This window comes from Eumetopias jubatus, unplaced genomic scaffold (assembly GCF_037043125.1).
Source record: "Eumetopias jubatus isolate StellerSeaLion01/CBP00866 unplaced genomic scaffold, mEumJub1_p1.0 scaffold_5, whole genome shotgun sequence".
Lineage (NCBI taxonomy): Eukaryota > Metazoa > Chordata > Mammalia > Carnivora > Otariidae > Eumetopias > Eumetopias jubatus.
Window position 1 is genome coordinate 81,290,113 of NW_028274811.1, and position 4,852 is coordinate 81,294,964.

The window sequence follows — 4,852 nt, forward strand, 5'->3', positions numbered from 1 at the left end:
TTTACCTTCACCAGGTTATAACCTTCAATTTTCTAGACTTTCCTAGAATATGGTCTTTTATAGACAAGTAATGTCAATAATACTATAATATCCAATATCTTTGGAAGTTTATTTTTAATGTTCCATGCAATTACATTTCAAGGGAGGAATCTCAGGAGCATCTATAGAAAGAAACTATGAAACTTATTGTGCGGCTTAACACTTACTGAAACCTCAGTTGCAGCACAATATGACAGATACCCATTTCTCCCTGATCCTCACTGCTAAATTCAACTAAAAACCCTGGGAATAGTGAAAGGGACAACAAAAGGAGATCTCTTAAAGTTGTTAGGAAAACAGCAAACTGGTTTGGGATCCTGGGATGAGAGGAACAGAGTACCAAGGTGTTTTACATCCTCTTATCAAAAAAAGAAAGTGACCAAGACCTGGCATTTCCCAATACCCAAACCAGGAACAGAAGTCATTCCTAGTAGGCCCATTCTTCTCCTGGACTAAATGGGAACTGTGCCTAAAGCACCCAGTTAGACCTGGTAGAACCAGCAAGGGAGATTGATCTGGAGTTCCACCAATAATGACTCTCTTTTCCTTACTGCCCTGGATGTAAGACTTCTTTACCTGGTCTAGAGACACCAGGGAGGCTGATGGGGAAGGGGTAGTGTCGGGTAGGCAAACCTGTACGAAGATCACATCACAACACAACACAACAAGTAATCTGGGGACCAGTTTCTATTTCCAAAAGACAGGAGTTGTCCTACCATAATAAGCATCCAGCGAGGGAAGTTTCATCATCCGTGAAAACCAGAGACTACCATCTTCCACCAAGATACACCAAGTGGCTACAACTGGGGAAACCCTTTCTCCATCCTTACCACCAGCAGTGAATAGGCAGAACATCATAGCGGTTCCACATAAACCTAGTGGACCAAAATAACGGTGTGGAATATCTGAAAGTTGAACTGTCATTAGAACCCAAACCCACAAAAATAGGCCAGGCCATGTATGCTAAACCTGAGCATCTTACTCTGAATGCTGGTGGTAAATTCAGTCCATCCAATCCAACAAACATTACATTTAGCCATTCCCAAGATTTAGAAAAACCTATGGATGGTGTAGATCAAAGAATTAGGTGGAGATCAATACAAAACTGGCCAGTGAAAAGATTTATGTTCTATCCATGGAGAAAATGAAGAAAATACTGATGAGTGATATACTAAGAATCTAAGCTATCCATCCACCTCTAAATAGAAGCAAATAACCCCTTCAAAGTTTAGGTCAGTTGTGCAATCAGTTTTACATGGCAAGGAAACAACTTTTGAAAAAGAGGGGCTTTCCAATATTGGATCTTATCAGAGGAACTAATGACTAGTGACAATTGTTTTTTTTTTTAAGATTTGAGCACTACTTTATGAATCTGTGGCTTTGCAATTCTGATGTCATTAGAAAAAGGGACAGTTCACTCAGATTCAGTAGCAGGAAATAAATATTAAAGCATCATCACTGGCTGTCAATACAGAACCTCTACCTGACCAGATCCTTCCTTCTTATCCCACCCACTACCACCCCACCACCCCACCCCTGGCAGCTACCACTTTACTGCTGCCCACTGTCCCCCCCCCAACATCATACATGTCACGCAGCCCTCCCTAAGGCTGGCTGAGAGAAGCACAAGTGAAACAGGCCAGAGTCTCTGTGCTGCAAATCTGTCCCCACTTGCTTTTCCACCACAAACTTTTTCAAGGATCTGGTCCTTCAATAGGACTGATAAATAGCTTTTTAGGAAAAAAAAATCATTAAAAAGAAGGTGGGATTAATTCTGATTACTTCAAACCGGTCACCTTCTTAAAGTAGAGAAGTCCACAGATTTACAAAGTCTATCGAATGGAGGTGAGGGTGGCCTGGGAGGAAAGACGGAAGGGGCAGGAGTCCTCCAGGCATGTGCCCAGCAAGGCTGGAGGAGCTGGTGGGTGGTCAGGACAGTGTGCTCAGAGGTCTAGCCAGTTGTTTGTCCTCCACAGAAAAAGCTGCCAAGTTAGGGTGTTTGGGCTTAAAAATTCCCGACAGTAACAAGGAATCCCTGAAGGCAAACGTTGAAAAAAAATGGTGGAAATGGGGAAGGAAAATGAGAGCTGTTGGCCAGGAGCTTCGATGTAAAAATAAAAGTAAAAATAAAAAGGGAGAGAGAGGGGAAAAAAAAAGAGTCCCTTAGATGTTTCTGAGGGTTCTGAGCATGACCTGAAAGTAGGGTGAGTCGATGGAGGACACGGACAGTTTGTATTGCTGCGTTCCCCATCTGGAGCTTCTTGTTGCTTTGGGGCTCTTCGAGCTCTGACTCCAAACTGCAGTGTGAGCCTCCATTAAAGGCAGAGATGGTGCTGCCCTTGGCATTGGTGTAGAGGCTATTGTCTGAGGAGGGGTAGTTGGTCTGCAGCTGGACGCTTGATCTTGCCTTTTCCAGTGCGCGGACTTGCTGCTCCAGAAGAGCATTCTGCCCCTCGAGGTCTTCAATATCTTGCTGGTGTGTGTAGTTTTTCCTTTGCATATACTGGATATACTCTGTGGCTTTGTCTAGGATTTGGGCCCATGGTGTCTGCTGTCCTTTGGAGTGATGGAACAGCGTCCCACAAACTCTGAAAGCTGTCTTTGATGTAGTCACTACGTTTTTGTTCCAGTGCATTATGATGAGCCTGTTTGGCAGTTGCAGATTGAAACCTAGGTTGCTCTTCATAGCTTTCCACCTCCATGTCATTGTTGTCACTCATTTCATATGGCCCAGGGAGCAGCCACTGCAGCCATATCAGGGAAAGGGGGAGGGGGAGGTGAGGGGGAAGTTAAGAACAACGACAAACCAAGTCCCCCCCCCCACACATACACACTCATTCATTCCTCACTAGCTCTCTCACTACACACACATAACATGGGTGAGAACTACCCCCTCACTCTAGTGACAAATTCAATAACCTTAGAAAATTGCATTTATCATCATTATCCTGATGGTTAATGCATCACCCTTGAGAAACTAATTTTCTTTAAATATCAATCTAGTCAACTTTCAGGAGACAAAAGAACAATCAGAGAACATTAACTTTAATTGTCATGTTGAGCCCTCAGGATGGGTTCAGTGTCAGTGCCAACCATAAACCAGTTCTCTTCTGAACTGTTGGTGAATAAGCACCACACCAGGTACCAGATGTGTGTTCTGTCAAAGTGAGAAAAGACAAGATTGCAGTGAACATAGATAAAGAACTCTGTTGAAGAAAAAAACTGGCCAGTTTTCCTTTTTCTTCTTAATACAAAAGATAGCTGAGAATTCACATTTTTACTTCACTAATGCTGAAAAGAGAAAGTAATCAGTCTGAATGTATGTCTATTTAAGGCTGTGTGTAATGTATGTCTATTTTTTAAACAAAAACTAGTTGCTTAACTAAAGACTCTTCTCTGGGTGTTTACCCAGAGGACCACCATCTCTGTTCTCACCAGAATGGAAGTTCGCTCCAGAATGTGTTCCACTCACTTTCTTGCTTCCTGTCCCTCCCTTTCTTCCCAGTTCTTTCCCAGTCTCTGAGTTACTCTGACCAGAGCACAGCTCTTTGGGATTCCTTGCAGAGAGAGGCTATCCTATACTTGTATAGGGAGAAGTCTGTATCAATCCCGTTTTGTCATTTTCATACAAATGGTGCTATATTAAATTCAGTTTTCTCCTCCTTATTTTGGTTCAATGAAATATCTTAAAGTTTGTCCTGTAACACTACATAGCCAGCTGTCTCTTTTCCCCCCCTGTGGCTACATTATAGTATTCTCTTCTATCAATTGCCATAATTTATTCAGCTTTACTAAATGACATCTAGGTTTTTCTAATCTTTTGTTCTTATAAAAATGCTGGCGTTGATATTCTTAAGCTTCCTTTTCATGAAGATGTGCGATTGCACCTACAGTATATATATATATATATATATATATTTTAAAGATTTTATTTATTTATTCATGAGAGACAGAGAGAGAGAGAGGCAGAGGGAGAAGTAGGCTCCCAAGGAGCAGGGAGCCCGATGCGGGACTCGATCCCAGGACCCTGGGATCATGACCTGAGCCGAAGGCAGACGCTTAACCATCTGAGCCACCCAGGCGCCTCTACAGTATATATTCTAAGTAGTACATTTTCTGAGTCAGATAGTATGTCCATTAAATGCTGATTGATAATATTGAGTGTTTTACAAATATGTGGAATGGGTTACCCTATAACAGCATGAATAAGAGTATTCCTTGTTTCATTGTTTTGAAATATTAAAAAATCTCATCTATGATTATAAATGAGATTATATATCCTGCTCTATCCGGTGTTAGATTTAACAAAACTATTGATCTTTTAAAAATGAAACAAATTGGGAAACAGCTCCGTCTAAACCCCCATCAACAAAATTTTCAATATAGGTGTTTGCTGTGCATTGTAACAATAGTATTTTCATCGGTATCAGTTGTCTGCTGAACTCTAAGTGCTCAGTCATTATGGCTATACCAGCCGAGTCATCTTATTCCCCACCCTGCAAAATGGTCACTGTCTTCCTTGCCAAAAGACCCAGTGAGTTAGATGTGTTTTCTCATTCTTGGATACTTATGTGGCCAGAAGCACCTCCATAAAATAACACAGAATAGAGATTTTCATTCATCATTACCAAAGCATGCTTTATATAGGAATAGCTAAAGCATATTCTGATTTATAAGCATTATATCCTATAAAGTATATAGTTATTTTCATCCCTTTCTTGATAAAGATTGTATTTGAAGAAGTTAAATCTGTGTAGAGTACCAATAATCTCTTGTAGCCCCAAAATTAGTATTTGCCACACCATGTTCAGGA

General features: G+C 41.2%; 1 pseudogene; it reads right to left on the reverse strand.

Annotated features, from left to right (window-relative positions):
• Positions 1-586: 586 nt before the first annotated feature.
• On the reverse strand, positions 587-2,759 carry LOC114208608 (protein max pseudogene; annotated as a pseudogene).
• Between the last annotated feature and the right edge of the window lie 2,093 nt (positions 2,760-4,852).